This window comes from Schistocerca gregaria, chromosome 2 (genome assembly GCF_023897955.1).
Source record: "Schistocerca gregaria isolate iqSchGreg1 chromosome 2, iqSchGreg1.2, whole genome shotgun sequence".
NCBI lineage: Eukaryota > Metazoa > Arthropoda > Insecta > Orthoptera > Acrididae > Schistocerca > Schistocerca gregaria.
In genome coordinates, this window is record NC_064921.1 from 781,703,135 (window position 1) to 781,721,848 (window position 18,714).

The following is an 18,714-nucleotide window of genomic DNA, read 5'->3' on the forward strand; positions in this document are numbered from 1 at the left end:
TGATACGTTGTGTCGTCATATATCCAAATGAGTCATAGTAATATAAAATAAACAAGAAGCTACATGAGAAAAAATTTACTTTCCAAGTAATAAAATGACCCAGATTCTGATCTAGCAGCACAATCAAACAATAATTAGTAATAAAGCAAGTGTATGGCAGGGATCTGATGCAACTATGCTGTTTAATGCTCACTACCATGAGGTAACTCTTGTACGTGGCAACAAAGTGATACAATGCAAGTTTATTTTATTTTTGTTTAACAAGACAGCGATTTAACTCATATAAGTTACTTTAGCATTGTTTAATTAAACTGTCATTTTGCTCATACGCATATACCTTGGTAACAAAAAAGACATCTACTCTTTCTTTACATGTGCACAAGGTACACTGTGCAACTGGACATGTCATGAAAGCACTGGGCAAGAAAAAAAAAAAACAATGTTTGAATGTTTCCTACACCTCATAAGTCAATTCTTACTAATTTTGGGATGAGAAAAACGAATATGACAATGAAAAAATTTTCCTTCACTTTAGTTTCTGTGATACACACTATGTGGACGTATTTTATTTTAACAGATTAAGAGAAAAAGATACATTTTAACTACATATGCTAACAACATTGGAAGTGTATTTAAATTTCTTTAAATGGCAGTTATGTTTTAAGAGTCCTACATTGCTGGAAAAATACCTCACAGGTGGTTGGGTCTGAAGAGAATCATGTCGTGGCTGCATGAGACCATCTTTTAGCTTGCCTTTGTAATAGAGTTCCAAAACATCCCCACCCAAAGATCAAAAGTAATCCACAAGCATTGCTTCATCTGAATCGCCCTGATATCACTGTTCCATAACAGAAACGTCCTGATGGAATCTTTCTCCAGACTTATCACTGACGGCTCGACAACTAGCAGGGAAAAAGTCAAAGTAGGAGTGGACAAAATAGATTTTAAAGGACATGTCGCATTCAAGGTTACGACATTTTCGCAGGAGCACTGTCACCATCTGAGTGTAGTTACCATCTCTTTCGTTACCTAAAAATCCATGAACAGCTCCCTTGAAGGCTTCCCAAGCATCCTTTCCCTTTCCCTCCAAAACTACATCAAATTTAGGATCCTTTACAAGTTCTCAAATTTGTGGTCCGATAAAAGTACCTGCCTTAACTTCTGCATCATTTAATTTTGGAAATTTACATACTCAAGGCCCATTCTTCTTGGGTCATACCTCTGACAAAGTTGCATTCTGAAGAGTATGGCAATGACTTTTAGATCACCAGAAAATTTTCCATTTGTGTTCATGATATTTGATTGAATCCAAGAAGGCTGTCATATTTGCATATTTCGTTTCCATGTGAACTCATAGCCAACAGGAATAGAAGGAAGATGTGTGATGTGATGTTCACTTGCTTTATTTCCTCATTGATAGCCCTCAGTATCGACATACTGCATTGTTATACTGGCTGAAAAATAAATTTACTACTGTAAATGATGTAGCCAATGGGTACACATTTGCATATCACAGTATTTTACTTTCACAACCCCCCAATATTACACAGTTATATGACCAGTTCATTATTGGTTAACTTTTGATAAGCCTCATTAATAGTTTGCAGGCAAACATCAGCATACTGCTACAATAGTTTACTGTTGAATATCTATGAGTAGTAAAAACCTAACTACACAGTTCACAGTTCTTGCAGAATAATATTGTACATATCAAACAGACATTGTTATTGTTTTAACACACAATCCAATTGTGTTACACTTATTTCATGGCTAAGTTGATGCATTGTTGTTGATCTAACCAACACAGGTTTCTCGTCTGAAACTAGGCCGTGGACTGATTGTCTCGTGACCAAAAATCGGGCCTTTGTATATCACCACAATAATAGGCACCAAAACTACATATTGTTGAGTGTTTAAGTTACAGGAATTACAATTAAAACATAACTCATTCAATTAACTGAATATATTGAAAAATTGGTTCTTTTTAAGAGTTTCTTCTATTGAAAGGGTTAAGCCAAATTGTTTGTTTAAATGATGAAATTAACAGATATAGCTACACAAACAATACCTGGTGCTTACTTTTATTTTTTTCAAATCTTTATAATTATTATAGAATTTATATTTGTTTATAAGTCAGCAAAAGAATTTAAGTTACAAAATAATTACTGATTTCATCCTATAATGGAAGACATTAACTAGGAATAGCCAAAATAAATTAGGAAATTAATGACATACACAAAGCTAAGCACAAAATTAGATCTGGTGTTATATTCTTCAAAACTGAGGGCCAACCTTTCTCTTTTATGAAAATGCAGATTATGCTCAAGTATGTTAATGATAATTAGTCAGAAATGAATAAATGAATTTAAGGAGGCAGATGGCAAAACAACAGAGGCAGTAACGAGATCCCAGCTTGCTTCGTCACAGACAGTTTTCATTGTGAAGTAACACAGCTTCCAAACTAAGCTTGGAGAAGTCTATCAATAGCCTTCATTCAGTTGAATCACAGTTCAAATTCAAAGATTTCATCAAGCCATTAATGCTGCAGCAAACAACAAGATTGTTCTTCACCTCCCAAATGAGAAGCAGTTCCATGTGGCGTTTTCTGTACTGAGAGACTGACATCACTTTTGAGAAGATTCCATTGTTGCAGTCAAGACCCAAGAATTTCTGCCTTCTTCTTTGACAGGTCAAGGTCTATAATGAGGTCATTCAATTTCGCTTGACTCAGTCTGTGCAGTCTATCATCTTTTCCCTCAAAATCAGGGTCATAGGACGTGGAAGGCTTGTTTGGTTCTTCTTGTTCCACACTATCTTCATTTCCTACTTCAAACAATTTTCAAGTGGTGTAGAAACTGGTAAACTATCTGAATGAAGAATGGCCCAATTAGCAGATTCAAGATTCAGGTACTGAACTGTTCTTCAAAGAGAGTCGTGCCTTTGTAGGTGGAGTCAAGCAGAAATAGCAGTAATCTGTATGGTTTATAGGCTCCCACCAAACCATAGACACAGCAAAAGCCATAGATCGTTTCTTATGTTTCAGCCATTCTCACAGTGTAACTGAACATGTGTTGCAGTATGTATGTGGAGCCGAAGCCTTACCCTGGCCCTCCACTTTCATATCGAAATAATGCTGATAGGCAGTCTTCACAAGAGGTGTCTGACTGCATTTCTGTGAAGAAAATGTTAGTTCACCACAAGTGTAATAAAAATTATTCACCTTATTTACATGTGTGTGTAATTTTTAAGAATTTTACACTATAAAAGCACTCTCAAATGAGAAATTCTGCTTCAATTACAGCAGAAACTGTATGAAACTCACAGTTGCAACAACAGTATCTATGTTTATGACTTACAAACAGCTAAACAGCATTGGTGTTTTATTATTGTATAGGTGTGATAACTCCGAAAACAAAATTTCCTCCAAATTAAAATGTTGACTATAAAAATTAAATGTCACTTTATCTCCAAAGCAAGCACTAATCTGTCATTTTTATGAAGTTTTTTTTTTTAATTCAGAAAATGGAAATGCATATGAATTAACTATTTTTGAGCCCCACATTTCCACTGTTGACCGGTGAAATCAGCACTCCCGTACAAGGCTTAAAGGAAGCAATAGTCACATGAAACACATTTCCTATTTTTCCCCTCAACATGATATCTGAAAATAATAAATGTGGATGAACAGACTACTGAAAGGTATTCAGCACTATATCACATAACTGACTGACAAGACAGTCACAACAATTATCTCCCCAAATAGTGGCACAGTGGCTAGGACAATGGACTTGCATTCGTCCCAAATGGTTCAAATTTGTGTTTGGTCATCCAGATTTAAGTTTTCCGTGATTTTCCTAAATCATTTGAGGCAAATACCAGGATGATTACTCTCAAAGGGCACAGTCAATTTCCTTCCCCATCCTTGAAACAATCCGAGCTTGTGCTGCATCTCTAATTCAATGTCGATGGGACATTAAGCTCTAGTATTCTTTCCCTCCCCTCCCCCCCCCCCCCCCCCCCAATATGTGAGTGGTGCAATCACGTTCAAAAGTATAGTACTAACAGCAGATATTTAACATTATAAAAACAAGGGCAATACAAATGCCATAGAATGGCTTAGACTGTAATTCAACTAGGTGTATTGAAACTTCTAGAGTTATGTCCAAATACATAGTGTAACACCACAAACCAGTATCAAATTCATTCATGATCTCAGCAGTAAGGAAAAGGAATGGAGAAACTTCTGTTTCCAAGCAGGATTCTACAGAAGTGCAGTGCAACTATTTGGAAAAATCAGATATAATCCTCTAGTGCCACCCATTCAACATTATGTCTCAGTGTCTGGAGTTATCATCAAGTGAACCTGACAGAATATGTAATTGAAAGTCAGAAGCTCACTCGAAGGACTATATTATATCAGCACAGAAAGTGAAACAGATGTACTTGAATGAAAAAGAAAGAAAAGGACGAATAGAAGAAAGAATGTTGTTCTTGCAAAAGCCTGTTGGTTAAATTTTGAGAACTGGAATTTGAGGTAGATTATGTAGAAATTTTATAACTGTGTCCACAGACTTTGTGAAACTTTGAAATAAAATCATTTCCATTTTCGGCCCTCAAATCATTATAAATGTTTTGACAGCCAAAAGTGGAAATGATTGGATATGAAAGCAACTGCTTGCAAAACACACGTGAGCCTGCATAGAATACTTGGCCAATGTGTGGGACACACGCCAAAATAGTACTAACAGCAGATATGTAACATTATAAAAACAAGGGCAATACAAATGCTCACAGCTTTGTTTTCCAATGAGATAGCCTTGCAAAAATGTGGAAAAAAAAATCTTAAGTGATAAATCTGGCACAGTGTGAGTGTATGAGTGAAAAGGGGGGGGGGGGGGGGGGGGGCGGGCGGGCGGGCGGGCGGGCGGGCAGGCAGCGACAATGTCACCTGCAGCTGTGGTGTATTCTTTCACACTCCTTATGTGAATGTAATGGGAGGAAACCCTAACATGCTGTATACTGGCGAGTGCCCTCTGACACACTTCAGTTTTTCACATGTATGACTATGTAGAAGGAGAAATGACCCAAAAAGACATGCTATTTATTCTGACTATCATTCCAATACTTTCCCACTATGGTTCAATGTCACAAGTTAAGATTATTCTTTTTGGCACCAATTCCACTACAAAATTGACACACATTGACAGAATATTGCTTACACCTGTATCAATTATTAAAATCAATACTGAGACAAATCTAAGCACTCCTTATGGTACCTCATTCACTTTACAATAAACAGCTGATGTCAAGAATAGATTTCAAGCTGCTGTTTCAATCAAAATTAATCAGAAAAATGTTTCAACATTTTTTTTACGATTCTGCAACTGGCTCTTTCCAGTGACTTTCACACGTACTTACTTCGCATTATCTGCAACAGAATCACACTTTTAGCAGTTATACATATAGTTTGTCACAAGAGTTCTAAAGATTCAAGATTTTCACAATAAGACATAAGTAATGCTTCCAGCTGATCTAAGGGATTTTAGTACAGAACTGTGAAACCATATAAATGAAAAACTTTTTATTAGTGATGAAAAATATGCTTATTGGGAGACAGAGGATAAAGTTCCATTTAACACATTGTCACAAGGCCACTGACAGACACAGTAGAGCTACACACCTGATGCCATGTACCTAAGCTCCACTTTGTTTATTACAGTGTGTCTCTGCATTGCATGTTTGTAATACAATATGTACTGTGGATGAACATGGCCTGTAAATATTACCTCAACTTTGTGACAAATCAGTTTAGCCTTGGTTGCAGTTGTGCCCTCTCACAGTTCCACTTTCTGTAGATTTCTTGGAGTACTGTGCATTAACTTTTATTTCTTCGCTGATGCTAGTGTATAGGATACAATATTTTGTTCAATGTTCTCTAAAAGCCAACAGAGATTATCACTCCCTCATGGTCCAATAACAGGAAACAAGACTATTTCTCAACAGTTAAAAAATAAAAAAACAGAAGCAGAAGAAAGAAGTCAGGAATTTTACTTGTAGATTTCTATAGCTCGTGGAAGACTTAAGGTTTTCAAATAAGTGAAGAAGGTAGTCACATTCTGCGAAACCTGTTTGCTCTGTCCACCTAGTCATTCACACACTGTTACATACCTGGAGCCTCACATCAACTCGCATACACAATAGTTTCTTTTCATTTATAGTTTAGTTATTGTTTACAACTGGATTCGGATCCTATTCTCGTTGTGTGAGAACTAACCTGCAGCAGTCTGTGCCCTCATGGCATGCTGAGTTCACAATAAAATAAGATCTATCTGCAGGCACCCTAGATATTTTTGTTTCAAGCTTTTTACATATAAGAAATATGTGAATGGAGTATTTTTTGCTAATGTTAACTGGCCTGCCCTCACAGTGTAGCCTCAAAAGAGTACACTGCGTAAGTGTGAGACTGATGTTAGCAGTTAACCTGTTTCTGTAGAGATATAACACAACTAACTCAAATTTTGGATTGGCACTGTCCAGCAAAGATTCGGCAAGAACTATGGATTTGGATGTTTTAGAGCTGGACATAGAGAAGGATACCACTGAAATTAAATGAAAGAAACAAAAATTGAACAAGCAATTGCAGGATACATGGGAGGTAAGATTTAAGTCAAGACACTGGTACAACTAGAAAAACTTTTTTATTTGTCTCTTGAAAACAATATCAATAAATACTATCATTATTCTAAACATACATTCAACAGTGTGAGTATAAAAGCTATCCAAAGTAGCAAATCAGTACAAACTTTGTGAACAAAGGCACCTATTAAATTCAAACACTCAAAGGAACTTTTCTACATCATCTCAGAATACTTACTTTCCTTTTGATTCACTGACAACTGCCAATAAGTTCAACATACATGTTTCTACAATAGGTTTCTTGATCATTTGAGGATATTTATTGGTCCCAAACCTAATGCTACTGATTTACTTATTAACATTCATTCATAAATAACTGATTTATTAGTTGACACCTCATTACAGTCTGATGCAAATATATGTTGAAAGTTGAGCAGTACCACATAAAGCACAAGTCTGACTGACTGACTGTCTGCATTTTTTCCTATAAACTTAAATGGCAAATTTTTTTTTGTTAAAGAGCCAATGTGTTATAAATCATTTATACGCAATGGATGCATTATTGCACTACAGAACATAACTAAGTACTCTGTAGGAATTTAAGTATTTAGTTGCATATTTTCAAGAATACAGTTATTGCATGGAATTTTTTCAAGTTACTGAATGTGTAATATCATAGTGGGCACAGTTAAACAACTATTAACCTCTGTATCAACATGTAAAGGAATGGCTGGTGAGTAGACCATTCTTAAACTGGATACTTTCATAACATTTTACAGTAATATTTCTATAAAATATAGTCAGTAGAACAATTATTATTTTAAGATTGTCACATAAAAATGAAGACATCTTTACTGAACAAGCAGCTTAGCTTGTACAGCAAACAAAAGGCTTAAGGACTTCTGCATACTTTACATGGAGTGAAGATCAATGTTTCTGTATTAAGCATTAAAAACAAATACTAGTGTTCCATCCAACAAGAAACTTTATAATAAAAAGCCTAGCCACAGGTAATTCCTTACAAATCTCCATATAGGGTCAGTCACTTCAGTAGTCCAGCATGCCATTTTCTGCTGGGACTACAAACTTGATGTCTCTGCAGACATTGTTTGCATTTGCACCTGTGATTAGAGCGATGAACATTCTCAGTGTTTTTATTTTATTTTTTTATTTATCATTTGTCTTCACAGTGTATTGCTGAGAGGAAGTGAGTGACACTTAACTTTTCTTGTATGCTTTGACCTTCTCACACACAATGAGTGATTTTGAGGAAGAAATAGAGGCATGTTCCAGACTTTCGACAACATTAATATCCATATGGCTTCGTTCTTCCAATGTGATTTTACATCATGAGCACAACTTCTGTTGGGCAAGAGGAGTTCATTGGGAAACTGGGTACCATATCAAGGATTATCAGAGCAGCCCTAAAAGCACTGCAAAAACCACACATGACGACCCCTGCAGTGAAACTCAAACGAAAACTGCACCAGTGAAAATGAATCTTAAGTGTGAACATTTCGACAAAATAACCGAGTGTTAACACAGAATGCTCAGATCTCAAAGAAATGATTGTTGTCCTCACAGGAACTTAACAATGACTAAAAAGTTGATGACAGTGTTGTGGTTCCCACATTTCATCAATGTAACTGTACAGGACATCCCTAGGTATGCTCTACCATACTAGTTGCAAGTAAACACAAAGAAATTAGACTAATTTGAAACTGAAAAGCCTCTGTGCAAAACTCAAATTTTACATTGTTAGATATTAGCAGTTATGAAAAACTCTTTCACATGGCATGGAATGCATATCAACAAATGTGACAAAAGGATGCTAAACTAGCTTCCAACATAAGCACTGCTCTTGAGGAGATATCACTCATTAACAAAAGTAGAAATAAATTTGTTACTGTGCTGGTCACTTGTTCACGTAGGACCTAACAGTAGATCTATGGAATGTGGTCCAAAAGTAACAAAATATGATGGCAATCCTATGTAAAAACACAGACACATGGAGGTATCACATATATTGCCAAATTTAATGACTCCATGCTTGTTTCAGTTCACAAAAATTAATTCATATTGTACCTTAACATAGGCAGCTTATCATTACAATGATAACCAAGTCCTTATTAACTGGAAGTATTTCTGGAGAACACAAATTCTGTAAAAGTTATATGCTTAAATGAACACTACTTTAAAAGTGAAAATATCAGCTTCATAAATTAACTCTCCAGTTAAAATTTAACAGTGGGAGACCACGTACTCTTGTAGAGCTGTCACTAAGCTTTAACATCACACAAACCTTTAATTTTTTTTTAGTAAGGAACTGCTATTGGAAAGCTACTGCATTAAACTTATGGAATATGGTGTATAAATTATTAGCATATACCTTATCCCTGGCTAGCCAGCCACATGTGCATTTCGAGACAAATCTGAAACTTTGCTGTCAGGTTGCAGTAAGAAAGTTTTTATGAAAAGGTGAATTTGTGACAACTTAAAAATAGATACAAAAACTGATGACAAATTTGCCATTCTCTGAAGGACTTTTTATCTAAAAATGGCCTAAGACTAAATTTTAGTGAATACATTGAAGTAACAGAATCTACTGTAACATGAGTAGGTGATATAGTGAGCAGTAACATTTACGGTGCTAGAGAAAAGTTCTTTTTAGATATAGGGATAGCCGACTGTTCAGCTCTTTTTAAGTGATTGCCAAAATTAGGTACAACATAAACAGTGAAAAAGAGTCACTAACTTTAGCCAATGAAATGGTAATATATTTGTTTCCAAACTGAACAAAACTTGGTAATTCAGCAACCGATATTCGGTGAACAATAACTAAAATGCTTTTGTGTCATAATTCACAAATACTTTCATTTAATGTTTCTCCTTTGTAACAGTACGCCACAAATATATAAAGCAAACTCCTGGATAACTGAGGGCCTCAGCATATCTACTATTACAAAGAGGAAACCCCCATAGAAAATTGAAGAACAATCATGATGCAGAGTTTTTCATGTACGCAAACAACAGACACAGACAGTAGTTAAGACAGGCAAAACAAATGGCAAACAGTAAATTCCTTACAAAAGCCACAAATAAATCAAAAACTGTATGCTAAATTCTGAAGAAGGGGCTGAGAAAACTAATCCTTTTTGACCCAAAATTAGAAACTGTCACAAACTAAAGACGGGTCTGAAGAATTCAACAGGTACTTTATAACTTCAAATAAACTTTGTGTATCCTCCTCTGAAGAGGATAGCATTATCCGATTTATATATTAAAAAAAAAAAAAAAAAAAAAAAAAAAAACCACACTTCAATCTGTGGGCTGGGATGACATTCTATTAGCAATGTTTTCTAAAATGTTTGCGTGAACAGTGTGTAATCAATTAGAAAAATATAACAAAAACTGTTCTGAAGAATCAATATGGATTTAGGAAGAGCTGAAGTAATGTGCACATTATTAATGAAATCATCATTAAATAAGCAAATGCCTTAATAACAAGCTGTGTGTATCTAGTATCTTTTGTGACCTCACTAAAGCATTTGCTTTGGTAAACCATAAGCTGCCTATTTAGAAAATGGCTACTTATGGTTTCCATGGAGAATCTTTAAGTTGGTTATCAACCTATCTCAAAAGCAGGAAACAGAGGGTAGTTATATAACAAAAAGGTGAGAGCCTGATTTAGGTGGAATGAAATACAAGCAGACCTACTCCAGGTGTCTGTACTAGGGCCCATTACTGTTCCTGTGTTACATTAATGATATGTCATGTAAGATAATTTCAGAAACAAATTCCATATGCAGATGACTGAAGAGCGGTACTCTGATGTAAGAACAGCAAAGAGCTAACACACAACACAACAAACTATTCAGGCACTTGAGTGAGGAAGAAAAAAAAAATTGTCATGGACTGCTTAGTGAAGCGACTAAACAGTTTCGTTTATGCAGAGATGGTTCTAAATAAAGTAACTGACTGAGCTGTTAAGAAAATTGTATATGATGCCTGTTTTACGTCAGTCAAAAGATTTAGCATAACTTTTGGGGGTTTTCCCAAAAGAACTACTTCTAAAGTAGAAAAAACTGACACACAAGCACAATTCACACACACATGACCACTGTATCTGATCATGATGGGAGCATCAATCCTGTGCTGGGGGTAAGAGTGTGGTATGGGAGACTGGGGTAGGGGGATGCTTAGTGCTGCTTATGAAAGCATTTATGAATGTGTGGGAGACAGGGAAAGGGCTGCTAGATACAGTCAAGATGATTGGAGGGGAGGGCAGTAGTTGTGAAGAAAAGAAGTAAAGAAGGGGGACATGAGTAGAGGGTACATTGTAGAATAGAAGGCAGTGTTGCACTGGAATTGGAGCCGGGAAGGGAACAGGTAAGTGGAGGGTAAGAACTAGCGAGGTTTCTACACAAGATTATCACAATCAGTAGCTGTCGCTTGGGATGCCGAAGTGCAAGATTCATATACAGTACATGTCATAGTTACTAGTAAAAACTGCCACACTATGCTCATATTTCTGAATTTCAGAAGCAAGTACTAACAAAAACTTAAAAGAGACAATGTTATAACTGTGTGGAAAATTTATGAAAGAGTAAAAAATGAAGCACCTATTTATCTATTTTATGTTGTAACTTGTATGCATAATACATGTGTGGTTTTTATGTAAGCCTACAACTGTATTTATTGATGAGTTGCCAATGTTTCAATCAAATGATTGTAGATGACATGACAAGTGACCAAGATTCCATTCTAAACTGATCACATTACTTATGTATTCTCAGCTACCACACATGGCAGTGTGTTGCGTGAGTATGTCACTTGGTCATGTCACTAAAAGTTTGCTCTGGGAAAAACACTATTCAGAAGAAATATTTACCTTTTCAACAGCGTATACCATTACAGAACTCCCAGACACTAAAACTGTGTGTCGAACTGGGCATTAAACCCACACTTTCATCTTACCAAATGTGTCATCGAAATGGCAATCGTGTCTAGGAAGACTGATTCAGTTAGAGAATCGCCTCGAAGAATCACAACTTGAATTATAGTCCAACACTCAATTATAGTCGGACACTAAATTTTAAGCCCATTATTATTTCACTGACCAGTCTTTTAATGGCAATTAACTTCCTTGATGTAGTACACTAAATATTCTACAGTAATATGCATGCAGTTATTTAAATAGTTAGCTATGGACTTTTCTTTTTAGTCAACATTAGTACAGGACTTGGTAGTTGCCTGCAAACTGCATACTTAGTTTATCTACACTAGAAGAGAATAGCTGCTTTGTAACAAAATACATACCACACAGTGGATCCAGTGTGGGAGATGTAAAGGCAGTTTCCCCCATCACAGCAGACAGCAGTAGTATCTTTTTTTGTGTCATATACTTAACCACTATTAATCATGAAACCTGCTCAGAATCAGTAACTCACTAAAAGAAATCACTTTGTTAACACACCCTCCTTTTCTGAATACTCAATGGTGTCAATCAGTTGTAAGCACTGAACTCATTACACCAATTACAGATTGGATGTTTGTGACCTGTCTCTTCATTTTCTTACAACAATCTTGGCCCCAACGATTTTCTGTAGATTTTTTTTAAAGCAAAATTATACTCTCTACAATACAAATCTTTACTACTGACATTTTGGCACTGACTGTCACTTACCACTGTTAACCTGAAATTTTGCTCTGTTACTGCCTACCTGTAACACTGGTTATTTCCCTCTTGGAAATGAGGAGGAGGAGGAGGAGGAGGAGGGGGGTGGGGGGGGGGGGGGAAGAAGAAGAAGAAGAAGAAGAAGAAGAAGAAAGCAGGGTGGCAGAAATTACACTGCTTAGTCTGACTACTTAGCTGGTAGATTCAACACAATTTTTTGTATTACAGGTGGAGAATAGTGGTTCAAATGGATTAGGTCTTTCGAACATCCAGATACATCAAGACTTTCATAAAAATTCAGTTGACAAATTCTCTGTGTTGCCTAATTAGATTCAGAAATTTTAGATCTGTTCTCTCTGTACTGAACTTCATCCTTTAAGGTAATGGCTCGTATAGAAACATTCTAGAATAGTATATTTAAGTATTTTAAAATGGTAAGAAATTAGTCAGCAATTCTAAGGCAAGGATGCTCTGAGTTGCAGACAGGCACAACAGAAACTGTCCGAAAGTGACACACACACACACACACACACACACACACACACACACACACACACACACACACACACACACAGTAAGAATTGTGTTGGCATGACTCACTGTGTGTGTGTGTGTGGGGGGGGGGGGGGGGGGGGGGTGGTAGCGCACGTGTGTGTAGTCCCTGATGAAGGCCTTTTTGACCAAAAGGCTCACTTTCCAACAGTGTGTTGTGTGTGTATGTATGTGACTCAGCATTTCTGCTATGTGTAACAAGTATCCTTTTCGTAATATTGTTACATTCCATCTTGGATTTTCCATTGTTTGGTTTAGTCAACTGCTTCCATAGCTGTCTGAGTAGTAGTTTCAGCTAGTAAACCGAAATGAGGTGGAACATGCTTCATTTGTACAATAACTAGTCTTACTTTTTAACAACTGGAGAAGTTTTGATCCATGTAACACACACACTCACTGTAAAATCTGAGAATTTTTTTTGTCGTATCATCTCTAATTTAACATTCAGATACTACAAGTCCATTGGTTCTGCTAATAGTATTCTCGTTTCCTCTTGTATACTTCACAAGCCTCAACAACTATGAAAATATAGCACCTTTGAATTTCACACTTCACATGATTGATGGTGCCATTCATAAATAAGAGGTATCTTGTGAAACAAGCAGGTGGATGTCCACAAAGTTATTGCTCAGTGCAGATTGACAGCCAGAGACGAACCACTGTAATGTATCAGAAGTGGTATTTAGCTGGCACATGTGGCAGCAAATATGCATGATAAGTTTCAACCAGGCTTGCTTTACAAAATTTTAATAAATGAAAGACGTTTTGTGTCTTATGAAGGGTTATTTCAACTCCAAAGACCTTTGTTCACAGAGGTCTGTGTCAACATAATACTCCTGTCGAACCACTTACTACCCAAGACTTATAGCAACATTATCTCACCAAATATTTGCGGAAGAGGAAAGGATTTAAATGTACAAAAATATTTTAACTCTTCACCACTCACTCTCCCTCCTTCAATAACTAACACATCATCTCTCCTTACAGCAACCTCCACCAACCCCCTTCCTCCTTACACTAAGTAATGTACACCACAAAACACAGCAATATTGACATATACCACAAAAATATGGCAATAGAAAGTCTTTGCCGGAATATGTTATTAGTGAATTCTGAAGGACACTGTCTGATATCTCAACAATCTCTTTTCTACCCATCAGCCAGACAACACCTCAACTGTAACATATGCTATTTATTCTTAAGGAATAAATGTAACAGCAAAAAAACTGGGTTTGCCTTCATTAAAGCCATGTTATACATTGTATGTTTAACCAATCTGACAAATCTTCACTAACATGAAATGTTAGAATTGCTGTTACAGAGAGCCATTATTTGCTAATAAGTTTGTATTTATATTCTGAAATTGCACTGTTGTGTATTTATGTTTTAAGGGTTAAGACTATCTTCTTGCATTTAAATTATTACCACGAGACAAGTAAATTATTACCACGAGACAAGCAGTCTACTGATCAACAACTACTCTTTATATCTTCACAGAAAATCTCCACTAATTATCACAATCTGTTGTTACTTTCTGGAAATACGGTGCATTATGGATTCCATGCAGCGGCAGAGCCACAGACAAAAAGGTACAAGTGTTCCTCTTCATCATCAACATAACACAGTGTGTCCTACTTTCAGCTTCTAAGCAAGAAGACAAACTGTATGTATTCATACAACTTTTAAGGAATTTCTGAACCAATGATCACATGCTTATCACACTAATTACTTGACTGCCCAGACCAAATATTTCATTAGCTTCATAAGGCTCCATTAATCATTATATGGGAAATACAGCTTCACAGAAGAGAACAATAAATTAGATGGAAGTCAGTCTATTCTAACTGTGTTAAGTGTGTTCATTAGTTACGATAGCAGAATTTAAAAGGAAGTGTGGTGCTTCTGCACGTAACATGCTAATTTCAAGCAAATCCTGATAGCTTGTGAAGAGAAACTCATTATCTTGAGAGTGCTCACATACCCCATGTTAACAAAGAGCTTTTGATACTCTCTCACAAGAACACGTTATGCAAGTAACATACATAAATAAAATTAAATAAATACATGTAATAACAATGAAGAACAAACAAGATTACAGCTATGTATGTTGATAAAAATTCCTCTCCAAAACTGAGCTACAATCTCGTTCCAAAGCTGTTCATAGCAAACAAGTTACTGTACGACTGCTCATTTACGCTCAAATAAAAATTTGTGAAGGCATCAAAAATGGTGAATTTGTTCAACTAGCTGTGTGAAATATTTACTAAAGAAAACAACAAAATTAGAAAATATAGCAATCTCGTCTCCTCTGCAAGGCTGAGTTGCATACACTTTCCTAGACATATGAAATTGGTAATAACAATCACACATAGTAATCTCTTGTGTTCTATTAATATTTACAGCAGAACTGTTTACACTGTTTCCAGCATAAGTAAGTCATTTTAAAATATCTGTCTTGGAGTCACAAGGTCGATACATAATTATCTGTATCAGAAAACAACATTTTAAGTTCATTTCTCAGATATACCCCACAAGTTCTGGGCTGTTTTGGTAGTGTACAGCAAATTCATAGTGTGTGTAGTTAGTATACAGCTGCCCACTGTCTCATTTCTGAGCTTGAACAATTGTTTCTGAAATGTGAGCAAATTAAAATGTTCAGTACAATCTACTCACCACACACCTTTGTTCACCAACACCATTCGACAACAGTAGAAATATTCACTCTTATTTCAAATTTACTTCCTAATTACAATTAACGACATATCCATATCCTTCACAATAAAACAATGCATTCAAACACCGCACACATTGATTGTTTTGTGAAAGCATTCATTACTTTTAACAAGTTAAACATTTTGAAAACATGTAAGTCCAGACACCGAAAAAATTCAAGTAAACAATGAATAAGTTTTCTTTTAAAAAAAAAAAAAAAAAAAAAAAAAAAAAAAAAAATCAGTTTTACATATAGAGCCATTTTAAAATTGTGGTTTCTGGGCTTCCTGGCAACATGTGCTGCATACTGCCAGTGTAATATGGACGAGGAGAGAATCAGAAAGAGGGAGGGGAATAAAGGATCAATGGGAAACATGCATCTATATTTCCTAAGTTCTTTTGCTTATTCAAACTGTGAAACCAAGCAAGGAATATGCATACAAAATTGTTCCATTAAGCTTGTTTGTACATTAAATCACACATTCACCACACCATCAAACTTTTATCATTCTCATTCAAAATTAAATACTGCTAAAATATGAAGTTATAAATAACACGTTGCTCAAGAGCTCAAAGTCTCAAGTGAAAATATGTCTTAAGCAGAGAATAGCATAAAATTTAGCAATCTTTAAGACTGAAAAAGTTCATTCATCAGCAATTAACAATTCTGTTACTTAAATGAAAAACCACAGAAGTACAAGATGAAAGAAAAGAAACATAAAAGGCACTTCAGTACAGGTTGATGACTTTTTGATTTTGTTCTAAATCATGCATTCGACTGTGTATGTAGTAGTTTTTAGACATTCAACATACAAGTACATACTTGCTAAAATACATTTATGAATCACAACCATCCAAAGTATTTAAAACAGAAGAATCAAAATTATGTAGAAAAACTCTGGCAAGCTATTCTCATATCAAAATATTAAACAGAAGTTCCTCTATTCAGCTACTCTACAAAATACGGAATTGGTCATTTCATAAACAAAATAGAGAATGGATGTATAAAAATAAAAAGTCAGATTTCTCTCGATTTCATTTTGTTTAAATAAGCAGCTGCAGTGATGGAAACCAGTAACTATTAGAAGTCTTAGGTTGGCTGTGCTAGGAATGGCAAAGCCACCATCCCATTAGCACATAACACACACACACTCTTGCCTCACAACTGCCTCAGTTCACAGCTGTGACTGCAAGCTGCTCCATGCTATGTACTTCACAAAGTCCACCAGGAAATATTTCTGAGCAAGAAATTAGATTTAGAAAGTCTTCTTGCAACTCCTGTAAAGACAAACCATTTCCTCTATAAATTTCAAAACATTTACATGATATGGTGGAAAAAATAAGAACACCAATAAACTGTCTTACATTAAAAAAGCATATAACGAGCAGAAGAGCTAAAAATAGTGAAAGACTGCAGCAGTGTCATTACCATAATTATGAATTGGCACAAAACACTTTCATACAAAGTCTGGCAACAGAATATTAATGGATAATGAAAATAAACCTAAACGCTCCAATTTTCTACATAATGAATATTAGCACAAACACTATAGCTGGAAGATATATGATTGAAAATAAAATGAACAAACAAATCACTTTCAATGGTATGTATTCACACTACTGCTAGTTTTGTCTGACCAAACTCACCCGATGGTGTGAGCTCTTCATTAACAATATGATTTCAATCTGAGGGCATTGATGTTGAAATGAAACTGTTGTGATAACAAAATAATTTCTCCAAGCACAATTAAATGTCACACGTGTACTTGCAGAAATTTTATCACACAACATGTACACGTAAGTTCTTCCATGTTCTGTGTTGTTGTTGTTGTTGTTGTTGTCTTCAGTCCTGAGACTGGTTTGATGCAGCTCTCCATGCTACTCTATCCTGTGCAAGCTGCTTCATCTCCCAGTACCTACTGCAACCTACATCCTTCTGAATCTGCTTAGTGTACTCATCTCTCGGTCTCCCTCTACGATTTTTACCCTCCACGCTGCCCTCCAATGCTAAATTTGTGATCCCTTGATGCCTCAAAACATGTCCTACCAACCGATCCCTTCTTCTAGTCAAGTTGTGCCACAAACTTCTCTTCTCCCCAATCCTATTCAATACCTCCTCATTAGTTACGTGCTCTATCCACCTTATCTTCAGTATTCTTCTGTAGCACCACATTTCAAAAGCTTCTATTCTCTTCTTGTCCAAACTAGTTATCGTCCATGTTTCACTTCCATACATGGCTACACTCCAAACAAATACTTTCAGAAACGACTTCCTAATACATAAATCTATATTCGATGTTAACAAATTTCTCTTCTTCAGAAACGCTTTCCTTGCCATTGCCAGTCTACATTTTATATCCTCTCTACTTCGACCATCATCAGTTATTTTACTTCCTAAATAGCAAAACTCCTTTACTACTTTAAGTGTCTCATTTCCTAATCTAATTCCCTCAGCATCACCCGATTTAATTTGACTACATTCCATTATCCTCGTTTTGCTTTTGTTAATGTTCATCTTATATCCTCCTTTCAAGACACTGTCCATTCCGTTCAACTGCTCTTCCAAGTCCTTTGCCGTCTCTGACAGAATTACAATGTCATCGGCGAACCTCAAAGTTTTTACTTCGTCTCCATGAATTTTAATACCTACTCCAAATTTTTGTTTTGTTTCCTTTACTGCTTGCTCAATATACAGATTGAATAACATCGGGGAGAGGCTACAACCCTGTCTCACTCCTTTCCCAACCACTGCTTCCCTTTCATGCCCCTCGACTCTTATGACTGCCATCTGGTTTCTGTACAAATTATAAATAGCCTTTCGCTCCCTGTATTTTACCCCTGCCACCTTTAGAATTTGAAAAAGAGTATTCCAGTCAACATTGTCAAAAGCTTTCTCTAAGTCTACAAATGCTAGAAACGTAGGTTTGCCTTTTCTTAATCTTTCTTCTAAGATAAGTCGTAAGGTCAGTATTGCCTCACGTGTTCCAACATTTCGACGGAATCCAAACTGATCCTCCCCGAGGTCTGCATCTACCAGTTTTTCCATTCGTCTGTAAAGAATTCGCGTTAGTATTTTGCAGCCATGGCTTATTAAACTGATAGTTCGGTAATTATCACATCTGTCAGCACCTGCTTTC

At 36.0% G+C, this 18,714-nt stretch overlaps 1 protein-coding gene across 18 annotated transcripts in view; it reads right to left on the reverse strand.

Moving 5' to 3' along the window:
- Positions 1-6,679: 6,679 nt before the first annotated feature.
- The window catches only part of LOC126335033 (NAD kinase-like), a 904,299-nt gene continuing 892,264 nt past the window's right edge, over positions 6,680-18,714 (reverse strand). For all 18 annotated transcript variants that reach the window (XM_049997888.1, XM_049997887.1, XM_049997883.1 and 15 more), the window contains one exon: positions 6,680-16,855. The gene's annotated coding sequence lies outside the window, so the exon portion shown is untranslated. The remainder of the gene's footprint in view (positions 16,856-18,714) is intronic.